Source organism: Colias eurytheme, chromosome 19, assembly GCF_061535395.1.
Source record: "Colias eurytheme isolate Ceu_HAF_F1 chromosome 19, ilColEury1 Martin Lab GWU primary, whole genome shotgun sequence".
Classification (NCBI taxonomy): domain Eukaryota; kingdom Metazoa; phylum Arthropoda; class Insecta; order Lepidoptera; family Pieridae; genus Colias; species Colias eurytheme.
In genome coordinates, this window is record NC_142998.1 from 10651191 (window position 1) to 10669704 (window position 18514).

Consider the following 18514-nt stretch of genomic DNA (forward strand, 5'->3'; position numbering starts at 1 on the left):
AGGTAATTTTTATCTTTGCTATAAAAATTACAGTATTTACTTTTAAAAAAGTATACTGAGTTCTATCAAATGTTTTTTTTTTAAGATCATCATGAACCTTAAAAAGAGGTAAAATTATAAATCGTCGATACGCAAGCAAGCTCGAGTAAGAAATCAGACAGAAGAAATTGTCTGTAACGAAAATGTTAAAGTAAAATACGATAAAATAGAAGAAAAGGTAACAAAACTCCCCGTTCGAGATGCAATCAATCACAAGTACCTAAGACCACTAAACGTCAGAGCAAAGGGGAATGGTAAAAAACTTGCCAAGCCTGTGTTGGGCTGGACCGACATCATGCCTTTGTCGAAATATGTAAAGACGTATTCCTATTATATGCCATATGGTCACTTATGTTTAGAGCAATTCTTCAAAATGTTTTAATCGTTATTGCTAACAGAAGGTTATTATGAAATAAAAAGATTCGCGGAAAGTTAGAAAATTTTGTGCGTTTTTCCGAACCGGGCGAGTTACCATTACATAATGTCTTTATAAAGTACTAGCTTTCCGCCCGCGGCTTCGCCCACGTTTTCAAAGAAAAACACGTTCCCGTAGGATTTTCGGGATAAAACCTATCCTGTGTCCTTTCTCGGGTATCAAAATATCTCTATACCAAATTTCATGCAAATTGGTTCAGTAGTTAAGGCGTGATTGAGTAACAGACAGACAGACAGAGTTACTTTCGCATTTATAATATTAGTACTATGGATTATTTGCAATGTGGGAAAGTGTTGGACCTAACGAGATGTACGGATAATAATAATACTGCTTTAAGACATCATGGTATCGGGACAGGACCACGATAAATTAGACAGTTGGTATAATTAATGAGCAAGTTTTTCGTTACGAAAATAAACGTATACTTTAAAGGTAAATAGTAAAAGTACTATTAACGTGTAGCTCGTATTACGTAAGCCAATGTAAGGAATAGTTTGCAAGTATAATTATTGTTATGATTGCAATCACAGTCGCCACTGTATTTAATTGCGTTGATAAGGCAATTAGCTTTAATAATACTGAATATTCCATATCAGTAACATTTTCTGTTAATTATGATAATCGTATGCGCATTTCCAACTATTTTCAGGAAAACATTTCTGTTAAATATACCGAAATAACGACGTAAACGAGTAAATTTATGGACAGAAGTTTGCCTGTCAAGTTTAGTTAACTGATGGGTTACGGAACCCTAAAAGAAAATCAAAGACACCGACGGTTCATCGACCCTCAATTACTAGCCTTACTAGAACGAACTGCATTCACCAAATAAAAATAAAATCGACGAAGCAGAAGCTAAGCCAATAACGACTTTCGGTGAATGCAATTGAGCTCTTTTTAAAATGATATAACATTTGGAAATATGTACCAAACGAAAAGGCAAGGGCTTTTATCAGTTGGTTTGGTGACGATATTACTTTTTTTACATTTTATTGCGTTCAAATTTAATGTTTTATTTGCAATGATCACACATCGAAATAATTGTGGTTTATACTAATTTCAGGCAAATTAAAGTTAAATATTAAATTATCATTTTATAGTACAAGATGGTAAAAGAAAAAGCGTGCTTTTGCTTCATGTATATTGGGATTTTAGATAGTGGTGTGATTAATTTTAGTAAATAATTCAAGCACTTTGTTGTAGGAAGATAGTCACTTTATTTATCTTCAAATAGAGTATCGAAGGTATGTCTTAACAGTCTGAAGGATACGAGTGAACTACACACAAAGAGCTATATAACTCAACTGTTTTAGGGTCTATATAACACTCAAAATTATACCTTTATTTATGACCCTCTTCGAGTATTTCTTACCCGTACTTCTAGGAATCTATACAATAAATATTCACAAGGTTTAACATGTGTTACCAAGTGTTGAGTGTATACAGGACTCACAATAGGTTTACCAAATGTGCATGATAAGAAAAAAAGGTCGTTGCAATAAATCACACGTATAGTGTAAGAAACGTAATTGCTTTTTAAGAGAGAAACTTTTGTAAATGAAATCAATATTTCAACACGCCCCCTCAAAAGTTAATCTCTTTTCCAAGTTACAATTTTAATTGCAATTACATATTAATACATATACAATTATATTAATACATCATGATAACCAAAATTCTAAAGTTGAATACAATACTCTTAATACTGATCGACATACCTTCCGCTTACTCTTTGTCTGGGACGGTTGTTACTAACCGTATACATAGTGATCCGACATTTGTCTTCACGATAAGGGAAACCCAGGAAAACCTTATCAGATCATTAAAAATATATAAGTTTACATCAAGATACAACTTATTTACTAATCAATCTTCTGATGCCATTTTCGCTCTTAACTCCAGGAACCTCCCTGGTAGTGGCTTTGTCAGCATGTCTGCAATTTGAACACCTGTTGACATATGTTTAATAATTTTAGTATTATTTCTCATATTGATCCCAAAGGAATTAATATTTGATGTCAATATGTTTGGATCTAATAAGGCTTGTTGGATTGTTAGCTAGTACATCCATTTTACTATTCAAATATTAAGATAGGTTCTTTAGTTTTCAGGTTTATACCTGCTGCTAAAGTTTTTTTCAACCATATTGCATTTAACAGCTTCATACAGAGCCATATATTCAGCTTCTGTAGAAGAACCTGCCTTATTGTACTCCAACATATTGTACATCAATCATACAACTAGAAGAAGTAACCCGTTGTACTTTTCTTTTTAAATACTAACTCGAATCAATTATCTTATCAATTTGTCTAATTAGAATCAAGTATCTTATCAATTTGTCTAATTAGAATCAAGTATCTTATCAATTTGTTCTTATATGTTTCCTTTACATATTTAATTTTAATCTACTTGTTTTTAAACATTACCGAGTTCTTGTTTATTTTCATTCACATGTCTGCTTATAGTTAAAGTCAGATCATTGTACATGAAATTAAATACATTAGATTTCCAATAAGAATTCGAAATGGAATACCGTCATTCTCATTGGATTCCATTGCCTCAAAATCTAAATTGAATTTTATGTAAGAAGATTTTGATCACCCATTGTACTAAGTTTATTTCATACGGTTTTAATATTTACTTATGTGCTTTGATCTAGTGTTACGACATTATTTTGTCTCGTGATTCTAAAGCTTAATAAGAATTTAACCTCCTTTTAAATCACCCATTTTAAATTAATTCATTAAATTCTGCATCGTTTTTCAACAATAGTCACTCACTATAATCACTAGATCGTCCACATTTAATTCAGTATAAATATTATTAGAGATATCTCATCTATTCAGTATGTACATGAATCGATCCTTAAAATCATTTGTAAAACCTTTTTCTAATAGTCTTTTCAAATATTTCAATCCAACATCTGGCAACCTTTTAAGCAATATGCTACCTAATGCTTTGTTTAATTTACAATCGGGGTTCACAAGTGTTTTCACTTTTCACACCCTCAAGTATTTTAATATACTGTACGATTAACTGACCACTTAAAATGCAGTTTAATCAATCTGGTAAACTAACAAGCCATGCTGCTGTTAAAAGAAAGTTCAAAATTGTTGCAACCGATATTTTTACTAATACCTCTAGCAACTAAACGGGCTTTACACTTTTATGGATTTCCGAACTCATCGTACTTTATAATATCCATTTTCATTATATACAATATTTGTACTACTTGGTTTTGATACTAAAGTCCAAGCTTTTTATTTACAAATAAAGAATATAGTTCATCATTAATTGCATTTTTCATTGTTTAGCATCATTCCTATTTTCAATTATCTCATGTGAATTAGGAGTAAATATACAATGTATTATGCGCACAGTAAATAATGAAACGGCTAATAATCATCTTCATTAGATGAAGTTTGGTTTTTAATATCTATCTGATATATCGGTTTCATTGTCAATACTAATTGTCTGTGTCATTAAATTTTAGGCACTGTATTGTTTGTATTTTCAATACTTCGATAGCCTTCTGCCTTATTATTTTATTGATGACTAGCTACTGAGTTTAACGCAAAGTTATTGACTACAGTTTTTCGTCTAGGTACTGAGTTTAACGTATAGCTGCTATTTACTTCCAGTTTTCACCAACTGAGCTTATCACATAGCTATTCATTCAGTTTTCACCAACTGAGCTTATCACATAGCTATTCATTCAGTTTTCACCAACTGAGCTTAACACATAGCTATTCATTCAGTTTTCACTAACTGAGCTTAACACATAGCTATTCATTCAGTTTTCACTAACTGAGCTTAACACATAGCTATTCATTCAGTTTTCACTAACTGAGCTTAACACATAGCTATTCATTCAGTTTTCACTAACTGAGCTTAACACATAGCTATTCATTCAGTTTTCACCAACTGAGATTAACACATATCTATTCATTCAGTTTTCACCAACTGAGATTAACACATAGCTATTCATTCAGTTTTCACCAACTGAGATTAACACATAGCTATTCATTTAGTTTTCACCAACTGAGATTAACACATATAGCTATTCATTCAGTTTTCACCAACTGAGTTTAACATAATATAGCTATTCATTCAGTTTCAACCAACTGAGATTAACCCATATAGCTATTTTTAACTGAATATATAAGGTTGTCAACTGAGTTTAACGAATCGTTAGGGACTTCAGTATTTAAACCTGAATCAACCTCGTCTCCCTTTGCCTTTGATTTAAATTTACATCTCTTTCTACCACATATTTATTACTCTCCACTTTATACGCTCTATACCCATTTTACCTTTGATGACTTTTCATCAAATTTGTTTTACTGGTTTCAACATACGGCTGATTCGAAAACCTAAAGGTATTTTAAATATGGAGTTCGTGGCAATGTGAGATGATAACTGATACCTTTATCTACCTTTTAAGTAGTAAGATAAATTCTCTTTAACATGATCAGTAAATAGGTTTACAATACATCAGATTTATTTCTCATAAAATATGTTACACTCTTATGAGTGAATTCATCATTAAACATTACAAAATAATTTTATTATTATTTATTCATTTCTTTTAATCATGAGAACCATAAACATCTGATTTCAACATTATTTTATTAAATGACATTTACACTTGTTTATTGTTTATACAAGCTTCACACAAACAGGTAATCTACCTTTTCATTTAATGTCATCTATTAGCTACTAGATAATTTAACTTTATCAAACTTTTAATAGATAATTTAAAATTTATCTTTTCTTATTTGACCTCGTCACTGATGCTAATATTTTTATTCGGAATTAGAATCTTTATTTTAATAATTAATAAAGTTTAACTTACCGAAAATTCCAGAATAGATATATTGTATTTCGGCTTACCAGTCATTGCCGTCTTACCATTCCACCTCACTGTCAGCTGTCTTACTAACTGCTAAAAGGATATTTCACTTCCTTCATTTGTTAACTGAAAATTTCCAGCCATAAATGCAAAGCTGTCTTCAATCACTGGCTCAGCTTGAATGGTTTGAATTGTCCTTTGTCTTTCTGTACTTGGTTTGGACTTAAAGCGTTTCGAGAAGTTACGACATTCATTTTTATAATGTCCTCTTTTTCCACAATTGTGACACTTAATGTGCCCTTTATAATTTATACCATTTTGTTTCGGCTTGACGATTCCACGACGTATTTTCGATGATTTTCTAAGCTCCTTATTATTTCGTTTTCTTTCATTAGTTTTCTGTTCAACATGTAGAACCATTTTACTTGTGTCAAGACTTTCATTAACAAGTTTAACTTCATGATATAATAATCTTGTTTTCACGAAACTTAACGTGATGTTGTCTTCTGACAAAGTCTCGATGGCTGTTATAACACCATTGTAAGAAGGTGGTAAAGTAAGCAATAGTTGAGTCACTTTATCAACCTCTGAGATAGTCGCACCGGCTGATGCTAACTCCGATATCAAAGAATCGAACATCATAAAATGTTTACACAAATCTGTGTCTTCTTCCAACTTCAAATTAAATAATTTCTTCCGAGCTCCAATTTGTTTTGCTACACTTTTTCTTTCGAAGATATTGTTTAGTACATCAAAAATTTGTTTTGTCGACGATTCTGGTTTCACGTAACTTAAATACGAATCGGACAAATATTCAATTAACACATTCTTTGCGGTTGACTCCGATTTCTTCCACTTGCTGTCAGGATTCGCTGGTGCTGGTTTATCGATTACATGAATCACTTCAAGTTCATTTAAGAGACTGCGGATTCTGAACTTCCATATATTATAATTTTCACCGTTGAAAGGTTGGATGTTTCTTTTAGATTTTATAGTTTCCATATTGTTTATAAAATCTTTATCTTCACTCTGAATGTTTTACTTACGATACATTCACTAATTTTCAATTGCACTTTGAAATTTTAATTTTCTTCCTCTCAATAAAATTTGTATTTAAATTAATCAACAACGTAGCCTGGACCCATAACCTATTGGGATTTTAGATAGTGGTGTGATTAATTTTAGTAAATAATTCAAGCACTTTGTTGTAGGAAGATAGTCACTTTATTTATCTTCAAATAGAGTATCGAAGGTATGTCTTAACAGTCTGAAGGATACGAGTGAACTACACACAAAGAGCTATATAACTCAACTGTTTTAGGGTCTATATAACACTCAAAATTATACCTTTATTTATGACCCTCTTCGAGTATTTCTTACCCGTACTTCTAGGAATCTATACAATAAATATTCACAAGGTTTAACATGTGTTACCAAGTGTTGAGTGTATACAGGACTCACAATAGGTTTACCAAATGTGCATGATAAGAAAAAAAGGTCGTTGCAATAAATCACACGTATAGTGTAAGAAACGTAATTGCTTTTTAAGAGAGAAACTTTTGTAAATGAAATCAATATTTCAACAATGTATCAATCATGGAACGAACCTAAGTTCCCATTGGTTACATTTACAGTTTATAATTATATTTACGAGCATACTAGAGAAATAAAATATCTATTCAAACAATAATTCCCATACATTTCGGCGTTCAATTCAAGCGCACCTGTAGTTAAATTAGCACTGATAAAAACCCTTTGACTGTGCACGGTAAACAGTTTTGTATTGCTAACGCTGAGCCCGCATGTTTGTGGACCACCTTCTCATTACTGCCTTTGTGAATTTCCTGCTGCTTCTATTTCTTTGACGAGATATTCCGTAACTTTAGCTCACCTGGCATGGTCGTTGACAGAGGAAATTCGAATAGAATTTCCATTCAATAATAGACGTTTATGCATAAGTCCTAAATAATAACCATTACTTAATTATAAAATTTATTTTTTGTAGGCTGAAGCTTGTTCATTATCAATTCAACATTACTTTCGCATTAAGTTAGATAATAATAAAGCCAACTGGTCATTTTTGCCACAATTCGTAAATATTTTCCCACGACATCACTAAAGCTAATAAATACATATTATCATACAAATTAAATTAACTATCAATTATAAAACGCACCACATAATATTACTGTACCAAATAGGTCACCCACAATATTCAAATCTCACGTCATTTGAAAGCATCCCCTCGCGCGGCAACCCGTCACTGCCGGCCGGTGTGACACCGCCCGAATTGTTCTGTCATTTCACACGCGCGTGATCTGACATCTGTCACGAGTCACGACTTAGTGCTGAATAACACGTCGTGACTTGCGGACTTGCGAATTTTTGTAGTTGTAGTGATTTTTAGTTTTTAGCGTATACATTTTTAAAGTGGTAAAGGAAACAATTCGACCACGAGGCGGGATACGAATCCGCTTTTTTCGCCTTACAGGGGCGACGCCTGACCTATCGGACATCCGTGATCTCATTTAATATTATACAGTAAAAGTACATATAAAATAAATGTTTTAATTAAACAATATGATTAATTGGTAATGATGAATTCGTGGATTGAATACGTAAAATAAATTATAGAGATATTTTCCAATATGTTTATCAATTAAATTGTAATATTATTTATGCAAAATAATTTTCATGTATAAAAATATAGTAAATTTAAAGGCCATAATATCTGTTATTGACGGTTTTACAGGCATACGATGAAGGGGAATTGATGCACTAGCGTAACTTACGTTCCCAATAACCTTACCATCTCGAAACTTCCACGTTAATGAAGCCACGAGTAAAATATCCAAAAATCCATTTATGCTTTGCTCTAACATTTGCAGCACAAAGAAAATATAGTTTATTATTTAATTCAATAGACTCAATATTTCAGTTATTTAAAAATGAAAATTACAAGCGAACAGAGAGCGATATCGTTTTATCATTAGTACTTCACGAAAGTTTTAAGCGGCGGTTATACTCTTTAGGGCTTAATTAGAGCCTATTCTACCCCTATTCTTTGCGCAAAACTTCCCCAAACGCGCTATTTCAGTAAATTATTAAAATAAAAGTAGATGTTATTTAGTGTTATTCGCTAACTATTTTGGAATTTTGCCAAAGCTTAAGAAAACAACATTAGGTCGAGTCTCACAATGGTATTTATTCGGAGCTCTCAGGCATAATTAAAATAAAAATAACATAACCGTATGAAAGTGTAATAAACGTTAAAGTAATATACAAAAATTTGTAATATAAATGTTTGCCGTACTCTCAGTCAGAAATTACAAGAGCCAGAAATTATTTTATGTTAAAAGTTTTTAAGTATGCCGCTGCACGAATGTTATATTTCTCAAAGTTAATGGACATATAAACAGGAATGTTCTAGTTATTTTAAATAAGTGGACATGTTTATTTATGTGATTGCGAAGTCGTTAAAGTGATATATTAAATTGACCTAAAGTTTTAATGGTATAACAATTAGAATAACTAACAATTATATAATTTGAACACATAAAGAAGTCTAGTTGCTAGAAGGAATGTTCGAACTTTACGATCGAGTTTATAATGCACACAAAGTAATTACATACTTATTTGGTAAGACTTATAAACAAACATACTTTAAGTTTACAAGAGCAAATAAACAACCATTGTCTTTCATAGTCATTCATAGAGAAATATAATCTTCAAGAATTACACCAGCATTTAATAACCGCATAGAACAACGTTCCGCCCCACAGCAATCAATTAAAAACGAGCTCCGAATGAAAATTCATCAGCAAGATACAATCTCCGTCAACCCTTAAATCCATCAAACTTGAAACAGAAATTGAAACAACAGTAGGCAGCTTTTCGCAAACCAAACTGTCAGAGACGTAAAGCGCTAACCCGTCAGCGATAGCGCTCGAGCGACAATTGTGCCCGTCACATGACCGAAATAGCTGACAATTAACGAATTGATATCCAATGAAATGATTGGTGACCGGTCTTCGCACTTTTATTGGCACGTTCCGATCCCATCACGTACCGGCATGAGTTGTTTATTAGTTCTTTTTTTAAGTGACTTCAAATTTCGTGTTACAGTTGATTGATGTGTGATTTGCGAATAGTCGATGGTGGGTTGTGTTAAAATTTGAATTTATGAATTGAATCCAATTTGAGAAATGGTATATGCTTTATAAGTATTATCTTCCTTAGCTATTATTATTATATTATGCAATGTGATTCCAATGAGAGTTCTTAACAAATAATTATTCATAATTTCATTTTCACATTGTTTCCTTTCAACCAACATAGCTTAAACGACACTCGACTGAAAAACAAAAACGCAAAGTATCACTCGATTAATGAACCTTTGCAATACAAACACCGCGTATCAAAGTTAATTTGCTATCAAGGGTCGTTTGTGCCGCGACAACAATACTAATTGCATTCTAAACATGGCGGCGGCGGACGGGTTATGACGTCACCACTTTGTCGACTTCGCGCGTCAGCTGTGTCGCTTATCGAAGATTAATTATTTAACAAAGAATTATCCGTGTAACGCTGACTTCGCTTTTTGTGACGATTTCAATGTGTTTTCATGTCGTTGAAGCATCATTGTTACGGTTATTGTTTGCTTTATTAATTACTAGCGGTCCGCCCCGGCTTCGCCCGTGGTACATATTTCGCAATAAAAAGTGGCCAATGTCCTTTCTCAGGTATCAAAATATCTCTATACCAAATTTCATGCAAATTGGTTCAGTAGTTAAGGCGTGATTGAGTAACAGACAGACAGACAGAGTTACTTTCGCATTTATAATATTAGTATGGATGTGCTATTTATTAAATAGGTTTGAAGTTGGTGCCGAACATTAAGCACTTAGTATTAAGCCCGTGCACCGACATCAAACCTTTTTAATAAATAGCACATATAAATAATATTATATAGGAAATAATAATGTCAAATCTTTTTTATTTCTTACTTTTCCGTTTTTGAAGTCGGTTGTTTTTAACGCAGTTATTTTTATAAGTGAATATTAAGCTTTCCGTGCGATTAGAGCTTTTTATGAAAATTAAGCTCTCCGTGTGATTAGAGCTTCTTGTGAAAATTAAGCTCTCCGTGCGATAAGAGCCTTTAATGAAAATTTAGCTTTCCATGCGAATAGAGCTTTTTGTGAAAATTAAGCTCTCCGTGCGATTAGAGCTTTTTGTGAAAATTAAGCTCTCCGTGCGATTAGAGCTTTTTGTGAAAATTAAGCTCTCCATGCGATTAGAGCTTTTTGTGAAAATTAAGCTCTCCGTGTGATTAGAGCTTCTTGTGAAAATTAAGCTCTCCGTGCGATAAGAGCCTTTAATGAAAATTTAGCTTTCCATGCGAATAGAGCTTTTTGTGAAAATTAAGCTCTCCGTGCGATTAGAGCTTTTTGTGAAAATTAAGCTCTCCGTGCGATTAAAGCTTTTTGTGAAAATTAAGCTCTCCGTGCGATTAGAGCTTTTTGTGAAAATTAAGCTCTCCATGCGTTTAGAGCTTTTTGTGAAAATTAAGCTCTCCGTGCGATTAGAGCTTTTTGTGAAAATTAAGCTCTCCGTGCGATTAGAGCTTTTTATGAAAATTAAGCTTTCCATGCGATTAGTTTTTTGGGAAAATTAAGCTCTCCGTGCGATTAGAGCTTTTTGTGAAAATTAAGCTCTCCATGCGTTTAGAGCTTTTTGTGAAAATTAAGCTCTCCGTGCGATTAGAGCTTTTTGTGAAAATTAAGCTCTCCATGCGTTTAGAGCTCTTTGTGAAAATTAAGCTCTCCGTGCGATTAGAGCTTTTTGTGAAAATCAAGCTCTCCGTGCGATTAGAGCTTTTTGAGAAAATTAAGCTCTCCGTGCGATTAGAGCTTTTTATGAAAATTAAGCTCTCCGTTCGATGAGAGCTTTTTGTGAAAATTAAGCTCTCCGTGCGATGAGTTTTTTTGTGAAAATTAAGCTCTCCGTGCGATTAGAGCTTTTTGTGAAAATTAAGCTCTCCATGCGATTAGAGCTTTTTGTGAAAATCAAGCTCTCCGTGCGATTAGAGCTTTTTGAGAAAATTAAGCTCTCCGTGCGATTAGAGCTTTTTATGAAAATTAAGCTCTCCGTTCGATGAGAGCTTTTTGTGAAAATTAAGCTCTCCGTGCGATGAGTTTTTTTGTGAAAATTAAGCTCTCCGTGCGATTAGAGCTTTTTGTCAAAATTAAGCTCTCCATGGGATTAGAGCTTCTTGTGAAAATTAAGCTCTCCGTGCGATTAGAGCTTTTTGTGAAAATGAAGCTTTCCGTGCGAATAGAGCTTTTTGTGAAAATTAAGCTCTCCATGGGATAAGAGCTCTTTGTGAAAATTAAGCTCTCCGTGCGATTAGAGCTTTTTGTAAAAATTAAGCTCTCCGTGCGATTAGAGCTTTTTGTGAAAATTAAGCTTTCCGTGCGATTAAAGCTTTTTGTGAAAATTAAGCTCTCCGTGCGATGAGAGTTTTTTGTGAAAATTAAGCTCTCCGTGCGATTAGAGCTTTTTTGTGAAAATTTAGCTTTCCGTGCGGTTAGAGCCTTTAATGAAAATTAAGCTCTCCATGCGATTTTATGCGGTTATCAATTCGGCCGGTATATTTTTTTTTGTATGTACACCGTACACCGTATGTTTTTTCGGATAGGCCCAGTAGTTTTTATTTTATGAGCATTTTTGTCTGTACTCGATGACTAAGTTGATATGTAGCAAGTAACTTTGATTCACTTCCCGGTAACCGATTGAGCTGAAATTTTGTATATGTATGTAAATTTGATAGCGATGAAACATTATCATGACATGAAGCTGATTTGATGATGGAATCGGAAGGTGGCCATAGGAACTCAGTAATATATTGACTCAACTTTATCAATTTGGGCTCGTTTGATTCGTGTTGAAAAATACACTAAAAAGTAATAAATAAAAATAACTGCGTTAAAAACAACCGACTTCAAAAACGGAAAAGTAAGAAATAAAAAAGATTTGATATTATTAACTACTACATAATATTATTGTTAAAAATTATTGTAAAAAATAAATAAATAAATAGAGTAGAGTTTAAGAATGAAGAATGAAAGAACGTGCTATAGGTTACGACTTACTTAGTAACTATTTAAGGCTATAATACTCGAGACTCGCTAGATTGCGGTACTGGAATATAAAGACTACTATTCTGTTATTGCAGTATGTACCTATTGTTCAAGAACAGCATTTTTTTTTTGTTTTTTAGTACTGAAATTAGAACAAAATTACTTAGCTCAAGTATTATTTTCAATGTATTAAATTATCTCTACCTACAAACACAGCTATATCTATACGAATTAAAAAATAATTTGGAAAATCCAAAAGTGCACGCCTCATAATTTTTTTTTAATAAATATTTATTAATTATTATTTTTGTTTATTTAATAACAATTAAACCACATCGAATCAGACCCTGAAAAATGAAAGGGTTCTATTCCTGAGCATTTTCAAGCGTAAGAGAAAAAAAAAGACTCGATTAGTAAAGTATTTCGGTCGTTATCGTGTTAACAAGAAAAAGGATCCGCACATACAGACACACGGACGTCCAAGACAGAACTTTTTTAAACTGTTTTTTAACTAGTTTAAATAACAAAAATGACATCAAAAATATCATGAACGTTAAAAATAGTGTTTTTTCTTAATATGTGTGTGTATGTATTATCTTACAAGTGCAATGTATGATACATAAAGACATTTTAAGTTTGAAAAATCAGATGTTTTGCGCGAAGTGACAGTAGTACCCACCTCAACGCTTCGCTTATGAGGCGTGCAAAAATCACCTACAAAAACTATAGTCCTTTCCACCTAAGATGAGTTCTGTGACACATCGATTTTTGACACGTGTAGAGATGTCGGTTACTGAAATCGTATCAATTGTTTCCGATAATCGATAATATTATATGTGGAAATGAAATCGATTTGAATAAAGTACCAAAATTAGTTTTTTCGGCATTTCGCCAACAATTAACTAAGGAAACTTAGCAAACAACAGCAACAAAAAGTCAACAATAAAAATTAGTAAAAATAACAGAATACCACGTAAAGTATCAATATAAAAATACAAGGCTGACGTACTAGTACAGACGATTGACTCGATTGACAAACGATCACAAGATGGGCGCCGATTAAATGATTTTCCAACTCTATGACTTTTCAACGATCCATTTCATGTACACAAATTACGTAGGTATTATATTTTTGTGTTATTTTATTTTATTTTTCATTATATTAAACTAAACAATACTGTTTTTGACTTATAAGCTTAAGATTGTTCATTTTTATATTTTTGGTAATAATGCCGCCATAAAATAAAAATATTATGCACTAAAATTATTTTGACTTTTTAAACATAAAATACGTAATTCGGAACACGATGAAGTGTCACAGGAATCATCCTAAATGAAAAGGACTATAGTTAATTGTCACGTACATTTCTAACTATTTACAAGCAGCGAAGTTAAGGAAATATTGCGTTGCAGAACAAAGCAATAGTTTTTATCGGAATTCGCAAAACAATGGATTGTTCGCAATACAAGTCGAATTCGGGCATTTAACGGGTAATCGAAGATTCGAGAGCTGGAAAATACTGCTTCACATGCCTGTTTTAATATTTATGTTAGTTAAGGCTTTTGTTTTAAGGGTTCCGTATATTTTCGTTCCGTAACTTACAGGTATTATTGTGCTATTATGATGCAGTAACAATTTAAAGACGACACTCGAATAACACAACTTATAATTTATTTAATAATGTAAAGAAATACAATTATTTATAAACATTATGTACTATATATTCACATAATATAATATTTAACAAATAAAACGTTTTACTAATACTTTTACGTTTTGTAAATAAAAGATAAGATCACCTTAAACCTTTTTACCCGTATAACAAATTAAGAATAGGTACATACGGGCAAGTCCTTATCCCTGCGTGTGACTGGACGAATTTTATTATGTTATCTTGAAATACTAGGTCCTTAAGCATGTACAGTCTGTATAAGCTATCGTAAAAAGGGATCTAGATTCTTGATATTCTTACAAGAAGTAGGTCAGATGCTTAGACGTATATCTTGCAGATTTATTTATTATACGATGAAAGTTTTGCATAATACTTTCATGGCATAGTTAGCATGTAAGGGTTATAAGTCTGATTCGCTCTCAAGAGAAAACTAATAATACTTTACTTTCTTATGCTATGAATGCGAACCGTTTTATACATTTACATTACTGATTACGTAATAAGTGTGTACGTATGCTTTATAATGAAACAACGTAAATCTCATAAGCGGCTTAATTGAGTCGTTTTTCAAGGCCTAAATAAAGTTATATCAGTATTATATTAACTCCGGTGCTATTTAATAATAGTGCTATAAGAAACACGGACACGAATTCTATAACTATTCGTTTGCAATATTAATAATTTTATGAAATCTTCATAACTTCACACCCGCAGTTTCGCAAAATAATGCTCCCGCTGAAAGCCCGTCAGCACGCTGACAATATCTCTCGCTGAACAAAGTTTTATCAATATAAATGCAATCCAACTCCAAATGAACATTGAATTTATGTTTTTTCCGTTCTCAACAAAATAAATGTTGTAGTTTTTAATGAAAGTTGAAAATAGCGCATTCGATGCTATCGTAAGTCAACGCTGACGTGTACATTTTGTGCTTCATTTCATTTAAAAATGAGCATTTTTGTTGTTTCAAGAAATTCTCATAACGCGAAACAGGTAGCAATTTTAAATTGTATAATGTTTAGTCTGACGTAAAATTGTATGGGCGCTGATTTTTATGGGCTTCTGCTTCTGCTGTTTATAATCATAAACAAAAAAATATTAGAAATTCAGTTTCTTGGAAAGTAAAATTACTTGTGTTACCTTATATTTTATGAATTTAATACTTGGATCTACTTTAATATTTACTTAACAAAGCAACATAATATAAATTAAACTTTTATTACCATTCCATGCTCTGGTTTAAACACAGTTTAAATCTAATTGCTTTTGCATGTACCTAAAAAAAACCGGCACAAAAAACATTTACGATCAATTACATCTCCTATCAACATCACATAACCGATAATTCATTAAAGTGAACTGTAACGTCGTCCTTTGAAGTCCCATTACCACACTCCGGGTATACCCGGATGGTCTAATTACCGGACACTGCTTGACCGGGTAAATTTATAATTTTTACTAACTTCCTCTTTTCCCGAAGGGCCGGACGAACTAATAAAATTGTTTGTAAATGTTTACGATGTTAGGTGTGTGAGTGATGTTATTTAGAAATTTTTACATAACTTCAGTTTCGTAGGTTATAAAGGTGAGTTAAGGATATAGTATAAACGATTGTTTATATCTTATAATTGACAACTAGATCGACCTATGATTTGCTCAACAACACGGGTACTCGTTTATGACTTCTGTAAATTACTTCAGTATTGAAATATTTCTCTTTTGTATATTATATGAATAACTTCAATCAATGTAGAATTTAGTATTAATAAATAAATTATATTAAATGTGAAATTGTATTTTTATGTTCTCTAAAGCAACAATAAGAAACGGGCTAAACTTCATTAAATTACACGAACCCATTTACTGAAGTCACGGCAAGATAAACCACATAATATTTTACTGAATTTAATCTTCCCGCACTAAAAGCAAGCTGTCTTCAAAATAAAACCACATTGTGCGCTTCCTAAGTTGTAATGAAAAATAACAATACCTGCATTTTTGCCGAAACCCCTTACAAAAGACTTTGGCCCAGGTTTCAAAATAGTAAAATTAAAATCTACCGTACAAAAATGTGCAGGATGAAAAGTAAGTTCTGTGTTTACTTAAAATTATGAGTTAAGGAAAAGCAACAGTGTGAGGTAATTAAATATTTTTAATGTTGAAAGTATGTAAGAAAAACTTTGCGAGAATCTATTAAGTAGAGTAAATAGCGTTTTCGTGTTTGTTTTAAAGCTAATCCAGTAATTAAGTTTTTTAATTTTCTATGTATAGAGTCTCGTAAATAATAATTGCATAGAACGCATTTAAATGCATTTAATGGTCCTTAATACATATTTTTAAAGTCACAGTTTATACTGTCTCACACTATGTAAAATAAGATAGTATTTTTTTTTTCAAATAAACTAAGATACATTTTTAATCTGTCAACACACTGTCAAGTGTCAGACTGACAGTGACAGCTCAATGACACTTATTACGGAGAGTGTCAGTAAAAGCTTTCTTCAATTTTGATAAATGTTCCATAAATAAAATATTTCCATGACACGTGAGTAAATATAAAATAAGCCAAATGTGTTTCTTTGCAAGAGTTTCTTTATTATTATATCGAAATATTGGTAAAACTGTACATTATAGGGCGTGGAATTTGGGGGTAGTGGGGGGTGGAGAGAGGGGGGGTGGGTACTAGGAACTTCCCCTGTAAAGGGGGGGGCGCGAAAATTAATAGTTTTCGAGATATTTACAAATTAAGTTTTGGTCCGCCTAAAGCAAAGGGGGCGCAAAGTAAGGACTTAGAAAATTTTTGATCTAAAGTGAAAATTGTATAGGAATCATAAAATACAATTTTTTTTATTCAAAACGCTAAAATAAGCATGTTTTATAAAAAAAAACTTTTTCTCTAAAATATAAAATAGCCGAGATATTCGCCCTCAAAGATTGATGATAAAACCTAACCTAACCCTTTCCCTATCTCTTCATGTCTTTTTTATATTGTCTCAGACACTGCCTCCGGCTTTTTACATACACTCTAGGGGTAGGGCAGACAAGACCACGTGGAATTCGGGGTTGACAGCTTCGGTTCTGTGGCAAGTCTTATGATAATGCAATGCTTATTTTAGCGTAACGTTTTTTAGCTAGATTCGGACTTTCGCAGCTTAATATTGAATACATAATATTCCATCATTGAAAAAATTTACATTTTACAATCCGTCATGTATCTTGGTAATTATCAAGTTTAGAGAAAAGTTGCCCCAACAAAACATGCTTTTATTAGCGTAATCTTTACGATAAAACAATAATAAATAGGTGTTATAATGATACCAACTCCATCAAAAATTTTCTAAGTCCTGCGCCCCCTTTGCTTTAGGTATTTTTTTCCAGTTCCACATTGATCTTATTACTTTACAATAATAGTTTTCAATACTAGTAATATTGCATTAGCTCTTTGATTTGAAATATGACAGATTTAATGTAATAGACATTAGTATGACCTGTAGTTTTTTTTTTGTTTGAGTGGGAATCGCCCTAAAGTCACTTCTGGCACTCGCCGGCCGCTGCCGCGGCACGCTCGCTTCGCTCGCTCGGCTCGTGCGGCAGTTCAAATGTTAACCTAACACGCTCGTCGCTTCGCTCCTCGCTACCTATTTGTATGCTAAAAGTAAAAGTTTAATAGTTTTGTACAGTTTTAGGGCTTAACAGGAGTACGCACGAAACGATCTCGACTGAAAGGCAGCAAACGAACGGTAACTGAAAATGACGTCGTTATTGTTTTGTTCCACGGTACAAAGCGTACAATTAATATTGGACAGCGCTAGTCGTCCGCTAAACGGATGAATAAAATAAATTAGTCGTCCGATTACCGGATGAATAAAATAATTTAATCGTTCGATAACATCTATTTATCTATATAATTAGGTTATCGGGGTTTCTTTAGAGAACTGCCGCACGTATTATAGGTTTTTTATGGGGGGAGGAGGGCACACGGGCTCCTATTTCTGTGTAGTTTTTTTTTTAAAGAAACCTAACCTAACCTAACCTAACGGCTAACCTAACCTAAACTAGATTTTTTTTGCGCGTCGACGGAGCCCCGCTTCGCGGGGCTCCTATTTCTGTGTAGTTTTTTTTTTTTTAAGAAACCTAACCTAACCTAACCTAACGGCTAACCTAACCTAACTTGATTTTTTTTGCGCGTCGACGGAGCCCCGCTTCGCGGGGCTCCTATTTCTGTGTAGTTTTTTTTTAAGAAACCTAACCTAACCTAACCTAAAGGCTAACCTAACCTAAACCTAACCTAACGAATTGAGGGTGAATATCTCCGCCATTTTTGATTTTAGAGAAAAGTTGTTCCTATAAAACATGCTTATATTAGCGTTATCTT

The 18514-nt window shown here is 32.8% G+C and overlaps 1 protein-coding gene and 1 long non-coding RNA gene across 2 annotated transcripts in view; both read right to left on the reverse strand.

The window, feature by feature from the left end:
* The window catches only part of LOC149900382 (hemicentin-1-like), a 165208-nt gene that overhangs the window by 47146 nt on the left and 99548 nt on the right, over window positions 1–18514 (reverse strand). The window lies entirely within an intron of this gene.
* LOC149900390 (uncharacterized) lies at window positions 1669–5783 on the reverse strand. Its single transcript, XR_016457778.1, has 2 exons — window positions 5331–5783; window positions 1669–2424 (listed from the first exon to the last, which is right to left on the reverse strand). It is a non-coding gene; the product is annotated as an uncharacterized LOC149900390 (long non-coding RNA).